Here is a 13,676-nt window from a genome sequence, read left to right on the forward strand (position 1 = left end):
AAAGAGGAATCTGCTCTCTCCCCACCCTCTTCACTGGTTCTTCCCCACAGGAGGAGGACTGCCTTACCTCATGGGTGAGTTCAGGAGACCCGGCCATCCAGGGAACCATGTGGAGCAGGTGCAGGGAGCATGCCCTGCCTTCCCCATCTTCAGGTGGAAAGCAGACTGTGCAAGGGTCAGTTCTAGAAGCCTGAGCCAGCGTTTGCTCCCCTGCTCCAGCTCCTTCAGCTTGGACCAGATGGAATATTTTGCCGAGGGATAGCAGGTCGAAGTGGTAGAAAGTCTCGTTTTGGCCTCAGGTCTGGGCTGCACCCTCTCAAAGCTGATTTTTGAGCCCCCTGTGCTCAGTTCTTTGTACCGATACAATACAGGCCAGAATTCAGGAAGGGAAGAGAGGGAGCGTCACCCTAAACCTAACCCCCACCTCACAGGCACCAGAGCTAACCACCCAGCTCCTAGGCTGGGGGTGCTACGGTACAGGAGCCTAGCCCAGAAACTGTCCCATGGGACCTAAGTAAAGCATATTAATCTGCTGAGTGCCCAGCATGCTCTGCTCCCTGATACTTCAAGCCCAAACCGTCAGAGGGAGGTGCAGGAGAGTTCCCAGCATGCTCTGCTCCCTGATACTTCAAGCCCAAACCGTCAGAGGGAGGTGCAAGAAGGCGCAGGGAGCTCCCAGAGCTGGAAGCAGGGGGAGAACAGAAGAGATTCCACTGGAAAGGCCACATGTAGGCAATGGGTCCAGAGCAGTAGAACAAGTCGGTGGACCCCAGTTCAAATCCTGCCTCAACACCTAGCTTGCCATGTGGCCTTTTGGAATTTAACTACCAGCTGGGTAAAGTGAGAATGCCAAGTAAGTAGCTCTCGTGGCATTAGGATTCTGTGAGTCTAGTGTGACTAATGGACATATGAGAGCCCAAAGCAATGGGTCAAGGGATCCTGAATGCTATGGATCCAGAAACAAATGGCAAGCATATCTTGGGGCTCACATTCAATCATTCCTTCCACAAACACACAGTAGAGGCCTGCAGTGTGCTGTCAGTGCCAGGAGGTTATGTGACGTCATGGAGCAAGAAAACTGTTCCCACAGGACCACGGTTGAAGGGAGGAGACGGACAGGACACTGCATAGCCCGCCAGGCGTAGTCCAGGACGGGGAGCGCCACAAGAGCGTAAACGTGCATGGCTGGCTACGTGCAAATGCCAACCCTCTTGATTTTGCGGTGGTGATGAGGGTGGAGGCTTGACTGCTTGACTGAGACCAAAATACCACTTGCTCAAACAAGATGGATGTTTATTTCTCCCTGTGTGACAGTCCAAACATGAGGCCTCCGGGGCTGTTACGAACACTCCACGATTTCAGGGACTAGATGTTTTCTGTCTCGTGGCTCTGCCATCCCTGTGTGTTGCCCTCATCCACGTGGCTGAAGGCAATTTGCCACCATATCCGCTTCCCGGCCCACAGGGGGCAGGAAGAGGAGGAAAGGAGGGTGTGACCCAGAGGACACATCACTTCTGTTCACATTCTCTTGAGCAGAGCTTAATTGTAGGGACATACCCAGCTGTGAAAGAGTTTGGGGAGGGTCGTCTTCCTCTGGGCAGCCATGTGAAGAATGCAGCTAAAGGTCTGGATTCTACTACTATGTAGGGGAGAATGAAAAATGGAGAACAAGACATGGCTGCCATACTTGCTTTCCCTTCTTTTAAACCATGACCGAAACCACGTGGAGGTGGCTTAGCCCAGCACGGGGTCATAGTCTCAGAAGACAGACCCCACACCGTCAGAGCCTGTAGACCGATTGGAAACCAGAGAACCTAGGACTGTCTTCGGTGCCTTTGTAGAAATAGGGAAGTCGGGAAATTAGCCACTCTGGGGATTTCAAACAAAGGGCAGTTAGCACAGGGAACTGGTTATATGGGTGATGGTAGAGCTGAGAAGCCAAACAACCCAGAGATTAGCAACTACTAGGAAGTCATTTCACTCCCAGGCTAGAAGCGAACAAGGGAGGGGCCCAATATCAGGAACCAACTGGCAGGAGACAAAGTCATGGTGGATGATGCCCAGTGGGACCTGGAACCACAGAAGGAAGGACTCTCCATCAAGAACTGGACCCAAGAGGAGTTGCAGCCACAGCTGGAGATGCCCCCTGGGGCAGAGTGAGAAAGGGAACTATGGCTTTTCCCCTTTTCCCACCTGTCAGTGCTGCCCACTGGCCAAAATTAGCTGGAAGACATTTGCAAGGAGGTTCTTGAAAATGTAATTCTGCGCAGCATGGTGGGGAACAAGGGAAGAGTGGTGGATAGATTGGAGCATGAACATGTTTACACAGACTAGCACAAGGCCAGAAACACCCGAGGGACAGGCCTTAGAGTGCATTATTGGAACATCGTATTTTCTCCAGGCTAGAACTAATGAATATAGCAAAGTAGGTTTTGATTTCTATGGAATAAAATAGAAGCTGAAGTCCTGATTTCAGAAAGGGATACAGTGAAAGCAGAGGCTGATGGGCTTAGTGGCTTATCTCACAGATCTGGAGATCAGAGTCTTAGTCTTACTGAAGTGGTCTTACCAGGCTAAAGTCAAGGTGTTGAGAGGACCGCATTTCTGCTCGTGGCTCCAGAGGACAGTCTCTTCCTGGCCTTTTCTAGCTCCCTAGAGGTTGCTGCATTGTTCGTCTCATGGCTGCATTGCTCTGACCTCTGCTTCCATTGTCTTTGGAAAAGCTCATGCCCTCTCTGTCCATCCTTGGTGAAATCAGCGGCCTGGCAGGCCAGGGTTGGACAGGGGGAGCTCCCTAGAGACCCAAAGTGTGGATGGGATGATTGATGAAGGTGGTGGTCATGATAAAAATAGCTATGTGAGGTGAGTTCTGTTATTACCCCCAATTTTACAGAGGAGGGGACTGGGACTTAGTAAATATGGCCTGTCTCAAAGTGATACCACTACTAAGAGCCTGTTTGGTCACAACGCCTTCCCACCTCCTGGAATTCACTCTCCAAGACCAGAACATCAAAGAGCAACATACCTCCAAGGACTACAAAAGCCAGAGGAGGAATGTTCTGGGACCATTGATCCAAGTGATGCCTCCCGTGTCTAAAATCTGCTGCCTGTCCAATCTCAGTGCAGTTAGAATGAGCTCAGGAGAGTCAACAGGCACACCACACACTTAACTTTGTCTCATAGTTCATTGATCACCCCCAATTCAAAAGCATTTATCATTATTAGATCCAGCCCTACCCCTGTGGTAATGGATTTTTTTTTAAATAATGCAAATAGAAAACTACATCTTCCCTGTGGCTTCAACAGGTCAAAATCTGGAGGTCAGGGCCATTCATTTAACAAATATTTATTGTGCACCTACTGTGTATCAGGTACAGTTCTAGCTGCTGGAAATCCAGTACGAATATAAAAAAAAAAAAAAAAAGAAAAGAAATCCTTGCTCTCATGATCTGTATATTTATGGGAGACAAGATGTCATGATTCTAAAGGAACACAGGACCTGCTCAGTACATGGTTGTGAACGTTAGCGACCTTTAAGAGATGCTCCGAGAAGACTGGAGAAGCGGGTCGTATCGAAACGAGCCTCTGTTGGCCAGCTCAAGCCCAAGTTCAAGTGGGCCATGCTGGTTTCCTCAATCTAGTGCAGTGGTTAGACATCCACACATCCGGATCCGAGTCCTGTCTTTCCTACGTACCCACGTACCCACTTTGAGAGCTTGGGTCCGTTACTTCACTCCGAATCTCATTTTCCTCACGTGTGACACAGGGATAATGATAGTGTCCCCACCAAACGGTTGTTGTAATGCAGGACACCTGACCCCATAGGAACCGCTCAGCCACAGTGGTTGTCATTGTGGCATCTTTTTTTTTTTTTTTTTAATGTTTATTTATGTTGGAGAGAGAGTGCGAGCAGGGGAGGGGCAGAGAGAGGGAGACACAGAATCCGAAGCAGGCTCCCGGCTCCGAGCCGTCAGCACAGAGCCCCATGCCGGGCTTGAACTCGTGAACTGCGAGATCATGACCTGAGCCGAAGTCAGATGCTCAACCGACTGAGCCAGCCAGGCGCCCCTGGAGTCACTTAACACACATCAGAAGCAACGTGAGAAACTCCCCCCGGCTGGACTGGGACTCAGACACGCTGGCATTTTGCGGCTGCCCACGCGCCGCCTTCATGAGCCCTCCGGATGCGCTGTGCGCTGTGCCTGCCCGGCTCTCTTGTTAACCAAATACACAGCTGGCCCGGGAGCTGCCTGCCTGGAGCTGCCTTTCCCGCGGAGTCTGCTTCCATCTGGATAGCACAGGGAGCACAGAGAAGGGGCCACTTGCCAAGGCAGGAACAGCTGGGGCGGAGGCCGGGAGAGTCCTGGGCTGCAATCTGTTCGCCGCACGGTCGTTCGAGATGCATGGCTTTTGGCCGGGAACAAAATAGCTTCTCAGGATACAGCCAGCCACTCTCTGCCCTCCCTCCTCCTTGACACGCAGGGAGCGTGGAGCACGAGCCCAGTTTTGGCCAGTGAGCGGATCCGATGGCTGGGTTGTCCAGTTGGAGGAGAACTCAGAGTGCAGAGGCCCCAACAGGACAAGGAGGGCCATTTCCACTTGCGGTGCATGGTTTCCTCCTGGTGCTTCTGACACCAGATGCTGGAAGACAGTGAACAGGAGGTGAGTGGGTGACGGCGTTCATTCGTTCCTTTAGTAAACGGCAGGCCCTCCTCTGAGCACCAGAACTAACTGCAGAAGAGGGAAGCTGCATAAGAGCACAGCCCAGGGGTCTCAAACTTCAAAGCGGCTCAGAACCACCTGGAGAGTTCTGATTCTGTAGGTCTGAGGGCAGCCCAAGAAGTGGCGTTTCCAACACGTTCCCAGGTGCTGCTGCCCCGGCACCACATGTTCAGAACCACTGACGCCCTGGAGAACTGCTGCCTGGGTTTGAGTGGAAACCAACTCGTCTGCTTAGCAGCTGTGAGACCTTTGACAGCTCGGCTTCTCAGGGAATCAGTTCCCTCACCTGCAGGGACATACGGGACGGTGACGACAGTGGCCACCGCACAGGGTCCATGTGAGGGGTAAACAAGTTATGCACACAAAGCACTCAGAGCGGAGCCTGCCTTGTAGGAAGCAATTAACACAGATTAGCTTTTACGATCTGTAATGTTTAAACAACACTTTACACGGAGAGCTATCCCGTGTGCTTTTTGTAAGCAAAGAGAAGGCGAGTTAGGGAAGGTCCCTATGTATTTATGCGCATACATGTTTGCATATGATTTCGAGGGGCTCACACACCCCAGGAAGCTCATCCTCCTTAAAGCCCCTAGTGGACTAGAGGACAAGAACCACCAGCTTTTGAATCTCACAATGTTGCATGAAGCGTGGCAGGTAATTTATGTTCTAAATTACTTCATTTGGTCCCCCAGTCACTCTGTAAGGCAGCCGTCATTCCTGTTTTACAGGAGACGTAATCGAGGCTTAGAAAATGTGCCAAGGCAGCGTTGGAGACAGAATTTGCACCCAGACCTATCACACCGTCTGTCACAGCGCCACTCTTCACTTCCTTAGAGCTATTGTATCACCAATTTCTCCACAGGAAGATATTTAGTAACGTCCAAGTGCTCCGCCCTATAGGGTAGAAATTAAAGGTTGCTCTTGACCTCCGAGGAATCTAACCGAGGAACGAAGAAGAACATATCAACCTGCAAAAGAGTACGTAATTAAAGGCTGAACAATGGACGTTCCGGAGGGTTTATGCGGTTCAGCAGATACTCGCTTGCTCTTCCCATTTCCCAGTCTCCCTTACAGTTCCAGCCAGCGAATGTGTTCGATATAAGTTCCTTCCAGGCTTGACCCGTCTAAACACGTCACATGATTGCTCCTTTTTCTCTTGTCTTGCAGCAGTGATTTCGGAAGCCACGTGTTCCAGGTGACATAGCTCAAGTTGGAAGAGGACCACCCAACCGGTGTCAGATTGAGATGGGAGGGAGAAATGGAACTCTGTGGGTTAAGCCACTGAAATTTCTGGTCACTGCTGTGTAAGCTAGTGTCCCCTAACTAGCCGAATGGGAGAGCCATAGCTGTATGCTAAAGAGTTGTGGGAATATTTGTGAGTCCTGAAATATTCGGGTGTTAAATTGGATGAAGGTCCCGTTCTAGACCAAGTGAGCCAGGATTTAGGGAACGGTCTTAGGAGTCTTTATTTTTAATAAGGTGACACTGCAGATTGGCCAATTTGGGGAGCCTGGCCCTATGGTCTGCTCAACATCCCCCAGTTAATCCCCCACAACAGAAGCAGCATCAGGTGACCATCCAGAAGGCAAGTTTTGGGGGGAGAAGGGCGTGCCTGGGAAAAATCCTGCCTCCACCTCCTTCTGGCTCTATCACTTTGGGCGATTAAAGTATCTACTTCAGGGGCACCTGGGTGGCTCAGTTGGTTGAGCGACCGACTTCGGCTCAGGTCCTGATCTCACAGTTCTTGAGTTTGAGCCCCGCGTCGGGCTCTGTGCTGACAGCTCGGACCCTGGAGCCTGCCTCAGATTCTGTGTCTCCCCCTCTCTCTGCCCCTCCCCTGCTCATGCTCTGTGTCTCTCGGTCTCTCAATAATAAATAGACATTAAAAAAATTTTTTAAAAAGTACTTCATAGAGTTCTTGTGACGATTAAATGAATATTAGTCATCTATTACTGCACAACAAATTACCCCAAAATTTAGTGGTATGAAGCAACCACCATATCATCTCTCACAGTTTCCATGAGTCAGGAATTCAGAGGCGTTCCCCTGGGGATTTCCGGCTCAAGATCTCTCCTGAGGGTGCAGTCAGATGTTGGCTCACAATGCAGAATGTGGAGACTTGCGTGGGGCCAGAGGATCCAAGATGGCGCCCTCCTGGAGCTGCTTTCCACATAGTGATCCAGGACACCAAAGAGGAAGCTGCAATTCCTTCCCATATGGTCCCTTCCATCATATGATTTCCTGGTCACACAGGTCAGCCCTGATCCGACGTGGGAGGGGGCTAAACAAGGTTAAGAATATCAGGAGATGAGGCTCACTGGGGGCCGTGTGTAAGACTGAACAGCATGAGCGTTTCAATTACTATCCAAAATGTCCCCAAAGGATGCCTGCCGTGTGAGTAGCATGCAATAAGCATTAGCTATTTTGTATTATTAACAGAATGATCAGTAACCTAGAACTTGCAGCCCCAGCTTCTCCTGCCATCTTACCGTTCTTCACTCATTCCTCAACAGCCCTCCAGAGTGAACCTCAACTGCATACCTGTCTGTGTGGCTGTCATGCCAGGCTAAGTGCTGAGCACTGGGCTCCCAGAGGGCAGGACTCCCATCTGGGTCCCTTGGGATCCCTGGAGTAGAAGTCCTGTCCTGGAGACATGGAGAGATGCTGGAATCCAGGAGAGAAGAGGTTGATTAATAATGAATTCTTAAATGGGGTTGTCACGTTTAACAAGGCTTCATGTTGAGTACCTTGCTTGAGAGCCATGGGGTAGGGGGAGGGGGGGCGTGCAGTGTCTGGAATGAGACAGCCTAGGGCAAACTCCAGTTCTCATTTTTATTAGCTGTGTGACTTGGGCAAGTTACTGAATTTCCCTGGATCTCAGTTTTCTCATCTGCCACAAATGAGAATAATAGTTCTTTCTTCACGCGGTTGTTGTGTGAATTCAACATCCTAAGCACTTAAAGGGTTCAGAATAGCGTCTGGCTGACAGTTAGATGCTCAAAAATATGAGCTATTATTCTTCCTTCTCAAATCATCCAGGGATGGAGGTCAAGGACGAGACAAAGAGACAAGGAAATAAAGAGACTTGTGACCTGCTCAGACCCTTCCGTCCCTGACTCTTCAACAATTCCAAGGCAAAGCTGGTGTTCGAATGTCACTTTCGTTGCAGGACTTTCCCCCCGGACCCTCTAGCTCGGTTGAGAGGGCTGGTCACATGGGCAAGCTTGAGTGAGCGTGTGTCCCTGATGCTGTGAGCCACCAGGCCAGGGCTGGGCACCCTCAGGGATGCCTGGCACAGTCTTGGCTGACTTCTTCTGTGGCTGGGCATCTGGTAGTGCTGTTACCCCTCCCTCCACGTTCTCTGCCTTTGTCTCTCTTCCCTAGTTCCTTTTGTTCATTTCCGACAAGCTCAGGGTTCCCCAGCGGATCCTGCCTTCCTTTGATGGGGGAGCAGCAAGCAGACGGGGCTGGGGCTCGGGGAGGGCTGCACGGGCGGGCGGAAGGAGTGAGGCAGGCAGGTGGAGGAAATCAAAGGGCTCCACATCAAAGGAGAGAGGGGCCGATCAGCTGGAGGATTCTCCGTCCTCTGAGACTGGATCTGCGCTCTAATTTGTGAATTTTAGGTAAGTTTCAGAAACCAAAACTAAAGGGGCTGCCGGACCTCCTGCCTAATGAAGGTGTTTGTTGAAAGGCTCTAGGGATGTGACCAAGATAGAGCGTTTGGCAGAGCTCTACAGAGAAGGGAGCGCAAGTTCTAGAAGGTGGGGACACCACCGTGAACTTGACACACAAGGTCCATACCGTCCCAGAGCACACCCTCCACGGGGAGGAGACAGACAGCACAAGCCAGATATCTTCAGTGAGCGGCCACAGGATGAGGAAGTTGGGCTAGGCTGTCAGAGAAGCTTCTGTGAGCCGGCTGTGTTGGCCTGAGCTCTGTGAGCAGCTCGTGCGGGTCTGTGGGAGAGCATTCCAGAGAGGGATGAGCTGGTGCAAAGGGCCTTATTCGGAGGAGTTCAACGTGGTTCAGGGTGGCATGGGGGCTGGCCTGGTTGGAGCAGAGGGAGGGAAGGACAAGGGCCCCAGAGAAGGGGACAGGCTGGAGGCTGGGCCGAGTCGTTGCTGGGACAAGCCCCGCGGCTGGTTTAAGTGCAGGAGTGATGGCCCCTGATGGGTTTAAAGGGATCACTTGGCTACCAGGAAAGGCATGGGCTTCAGGGGGCAGCAGCGGAAGCGGGGAGGCCCGTTAGGGGAACTCATGAGGAGTCCTAATGAGAGATGCTCCCATCCCGATTTACAACGGATGGGACAGTGTAACTGAGGAAGTGGGCGGGTGGACCCGGAGACCTTGCTGGGCCCTGCATGTGGTGGGCGAGAGAAAGGACAAGTCCGTTAGACTTTGAGGCTTGGGACTTCAGTCCAGGGGGCTGCCCCTCTGCACAGGACCTGCCTCTGGGTTTTTTTCTGCCCTGCCAGCTAAGCAAGCAGTTGGAACCCCTGAATGACACATGAGAACCTCTGCTTACAGCTCTGGGGGACAGGCCGCCGAGGGCCCCCATCCCATGATGGCACAAGGTGTGGCTCTGAGGAAAGGCGCTGGTGGCAGCTTGTCCTGCACTGTCCACAACAGAAAAGGCTTTGGGGAGAGGCCCTGCCTCCAGGGGCCTTCCCCAACACGAGCAACCTTCTCCATCCTGGGTCTCGGCAGACGGCAGGTTTGGGCAGCTGGTGGCTGGCCTTGCTGGCCAGTACCTTCTCTCATCAGAGCAAAGCTTGGAAGTGAGAAGCTTTGCAGGGATGGGACAAAAGGGTATGGGGTCAAGGGCACCCGGAGTTCCGTGCTATTGTAGCCTCTGGGTCCTGGCAACCCCAGCCCTGCAGAGGGGTTATCCATGTGGCTTCAGCTCCTGGTCTGGATGGAGCATCGAGAAGCCTTGAAGAGTCTGTTCACCTGCAGCAAAGTCCAGAGGGTTCAGGTACCTGGAGGCAGGAAGTGCGAAGGACCTGGGGATCACCGTCCTCAAAGACCTGCTTCCTGCAGGGGGAGCGGCAGGGGGGCCACCCAAGACCACGGGAAGGTGCTATGGAGACAGGGGTCACTGTGCTGGCGGGGAGGGCGAGGAAGGAAGGGGAAGGGGCTGCATGCCTGCCACCAAGACCACCGGAGACTTGGTTCTCCTCGGGCAACTGTCTCCAGACTGAACTCTCCCCTCCCAGATACTCACTCAGCAGTATTCGAGATGCCAGCAATATAGCCAGGAGGAAAAATGAGGAAGGAAGGAGGAAAAGGAGGGAGAGTAGGAGGAGGGTGGATAAGGCTACAGACTGAATGTTTGTTTCCCCCAAATTCCTATGTTGAGAACGAATGCCCAAGGCGAGGGCATGAGGAGGTGGGGTCTCTGGGGGTGCTCAGCTCATGAAAGTGGAGCCCCCATGAACGGGAGCAGGGCCCTCATACCAGAGACCCCAGAGGGCACCCCCCCCCCCCGCCCCTTCCACCGCAGGAGGACACCTTGAGGAGCCGGTCGTCTGTGAATCGGGAAGCAGACCCTCACCGGACACCGAATCGGCAGGCGTCTTGATCTTGGACGCCCAGCCTGCGGAACTGTGGGAAACAAATCTCCACGGTTGTAAGCCACCCAGTCCGCGGGTGGTGATAGCAGCCCCGAGCAGGCGGCGTCTGTTGCTACACAGTCTGTAACAGCAAAAGGCTGGTACCAACCCAGCTGTCCTTCCAGACCACAGAATTCCACGTGCCCTGAGACATGACTGTAGCGGTTCTGCTTCATACTGATAGAAAGAGGCCGTCAGGATAGATTATCGAGTGAATAAAAGCAGGGTATGCAGACTATGCATCTGTTGATTACATTTTGAACAAACTTTCTGTAAAGGACTAGACAGTAAATATTTTAGGCTTTGCAAACCACAGGCCACCTCGGTCTCATATTCTTCCTTGTTTTTTGTTTGGGTTGGTTTGGTTTTCTTATAATCCTTTAAAAATGTAAAAGCCAGGGGCGCCTAGGTAGCTCAGTTGGTTAAGCGTCCGACTTCAGCTCAGGTCATGATCTCTCGGTCCATGAGTTCGAGCCCTGCGTCGGGCTCTGTGCTGACAGCTCAGAGCCTGGAGCCTGTTTCGGATTCTGTGTCTCCCGCTCTCTCTGACCCTCCCCCATTCATGCTCTGTCTCTCTCTGTCTCTAAAATAAGTAAATGTTAAAAAAAGTTTTTTTTTTTTTTTTAAATAAAAAAATGTAAAAGCCAGGGGCACCTGGGAGGCTCAGTTGGTTAAGCGTCTAAGTCTTGATTTCGGCTCAGGTCACAGTCTCGCATTTCACGGAATTGAGCCCTGCATCCAGTTCCGTGCTGACAGCCAGGAGCCTGCTTAGGATTCTTTCTCTCTCCCTGTCCCTCCCCAGCTCGTGTGCACACACAGTTACTCCCCCCCCCTCTCTAAAATAAAAAAGAAACATTTTTTTTTTTTAATGTAAAAACTCTAATTCCCTCTCAGGTTGAACAAAAACAGGCTATGAGCTGGCCTTGGCCTTGGGAGGGAGCTGAGCTGAGGATTGCTGAGCCCCGGATGAAGGGGCAGGATGTTTGTAGGGGCAAAATCTATCTCTAGAAGGATAAGCAAGAAACTGACGCCATCCGTGCCCCTGGGGACTGGGTGTGGGAGGGTTTTCATCGTGTACACTTTTGTTCCTTTTGATATTTTTGATCATGTGATGTATTACCAGTTGAAAGATAAAATAAAATGAAACAAACCTTCCTCCCGGCTCCAGCCCTGCCCTCAGCAGCCTGGAATCACATATATCCCACTTGGAGGAGAGTGCCCTGTGACATGGGTCCCCCATTCTGCCACCAGGGCACACCCTGCCAGAGGCCGGCTGCGACAATTCCTGGCGCCCAGCATGGAAGTGGAGATACTCCCCCTCGTGGCAGATAGATCGCAGCGGGTTGATCAGAAACAAATCGGTGTCGGAGTTTGCCGCGGAGAAGCTCCCGCTGCTCGGGACTGTGGTTGGTGGAAAGGCACCCCGATACCCTCACTCCGTCCCCACTTCCCAGTGTGGGCAGGGCTGAGGCCGGAAGCCGTCCCCAGAGCCGCACACCCGGGCCTGTAAGCAGTGCTTCCTAGAGGGGCTGACGTGCGCTTGGAAACGCCTTCCCCGACCCGACCCCGACCCTGACCCTGACCCTGACCCTGACCCCGACCCCGGCAGCTGCCTGGCGTGGGCTGGGCGCGTGGAGAAGCCTCAGCACAGAGCAACTTTGCAAGGAGCCAGCAGAGATGGGTTTGATCTGGCGCATGAACGTTGAGCAGAAGAGAAGCTGGGCCACCAGGACATCTTCAACTGGGGCGGTGGGGAGGGGGTGGTCGTAGGCAGGTCGCCCCCTCCCCTGCCATCTAGAGAGGCTTCTCCTTCAGAGGGACCACGACCTCTGGGGGCTTTCTTGTGGTCTGGCCACACCTCGATTGCAACATGAGTGGGAAGAGGTTTTCTGGTCCCCAGAACACGTGCTTTTACTGAGGACAAACCACGTGCCAAGCACGGTGCTAAGCTCTGGGGCGGGAGCTAGATGGGGCTTGTTCCCTGCCTTCAGATCTGCTCGTTTCGAGGACTTGCTCTCTTGCGAAGTCTGATGCAGCCCGGCCTGAGTCAGCCCTGCGGAGTCGGACCTCAACCTCGGTTTCTCCCTTCCCAGCCACACAGCAGCAAGGGCTGCCCGCTCTGATCGGGACTTGCTCCCTTGGCTTCTTGGTCCAGAGTTTAATCCTTGTTATGGTTTAAAAAAAAAAATAGACATCACAGAATTGAAGCAGTCCCCAGGACCATGAAAATCATTTGTCCAATGTCCCCCTTGCCTCCACTTTTTTTTTTTTTTAACCTTCTTGGCCAATGCTCTTGTTGGCACCATGAAACCCATTCTGGCTTAACCCTTTCCACTTGATTGACCCCCCATTGGTTGGTAAGGAAGCCAGAAAGTCAGCTCAAGCAAGGTGGTGAAGAAAGTGTAATGGGGGCCCTGGGGAGTTCGGAATGTCTGCTGAGGACAGTGGGGGAACCAATGGCAGACTAAAGCAGGACAGTGACACGGCGGATCTGCCATTTGTTTATTTCGTTTGCTTCACAGATATTAATTGAGCGCATACTCTGTGCAGGCCTGTCGTGGGCCCTGGGGGTATCAGGTTGAACAAGACAGACAAGCTTCTCACCCTCATGGTACATTCTAGTGGGGAGACAGACAACAAGTTAAACAAGCATACGCATACATGCATTAAATTAATAAGACTTTCTATTGGGGAGCAGGAAGGAAATAAGCAGGATTCTGGGATCGAGAATAAAAGGTAGAATCCTCTTTAGAGAAAGTAGCCCAGGAGAGTCTCTCTACAGAAGTGACTTTCTCGCTGAGCCCTAGAAGATGAGAAGGAGCCAGTCTCATGAACACTAGGGGAAAAACATTTCAGGCAGGGGTGGGGGAGCAGTGAGTGCAAAGGCCCTGCAGCAGGAAGAGATTCGGGGGCTCAGAGCTGATGGGGGGTTGGACAGGAGACCAAGAGGCAAAGGCTGACGGATGTCATCATGGGTAGAGACTACTGGGAAGCGGCTGGCCATGAACGAAGTTGGTGCAGGGATGGAGAGAAAGGGGTCCGTGAGAGACGGAACCAAGGGGATGCCAGTGGATGGGATGGGGGCAAGGATGCGCGTGGGCAGCATCGTGGGGACGGAGGAGGCCGTGGTGTCTCCCACAGTTCCGGTTAGAGCTGTTATTTACTGAGATGGAGAAGCCTAGGAAGAGGGGGATCAGCTTTGGAGGGTAAGACAAGATCACAGTGAAGGCTGGATTAGGGGAGGACAGGCCTCGGGCAAGGGAGCCCAGTTCGGGGCTGAGCTGGTATTCCCGGTGAGAGACTAGGATGGGGGGGGTGGCGACCCGTGGGGGGCGCTGACT

General features: G+C 52.5%; 1 protein-coding gene across 1 annotated transcript in view; it reads left to right on the forward strand.

Moving 5' to 3' along the window:
• The window catches only part of LDLRAD3 (low density lipoprotein receptor class A domain containing 3), a 281,064-nt gene extending 278,431 nt beyond the window's left edge, over positions 1-2,633 (forward strand). The window contains exon 7 of the transcript XR_007156499.1: positions 2,623-2,633. The gene's annotated coding sequence lies outside the window, so the exon portion shown is untranslated. The remainder of the gene's footprint in view (positions 1-2,622) is intronic.
• Positions 2,634-13,676: the final 11,043 nt, after the last annotated feature.

This window comes from Prionailurus viverrinus, chromosome D1, assembly GCF_022837055.1.
Source record: "Prionailurus viverrinus isolate Anna chromosome D1, UM_Priviv_1.0, whole genome shotgun sequence".
In the NCBI taxonomy this organism is placed as follows: domain Eukaryota; kingdom Metazoa; phylum Chordata; class Mammalia; order Carnivora; family Felidae; genus Prionailurus; species Prionailurus viverrinus.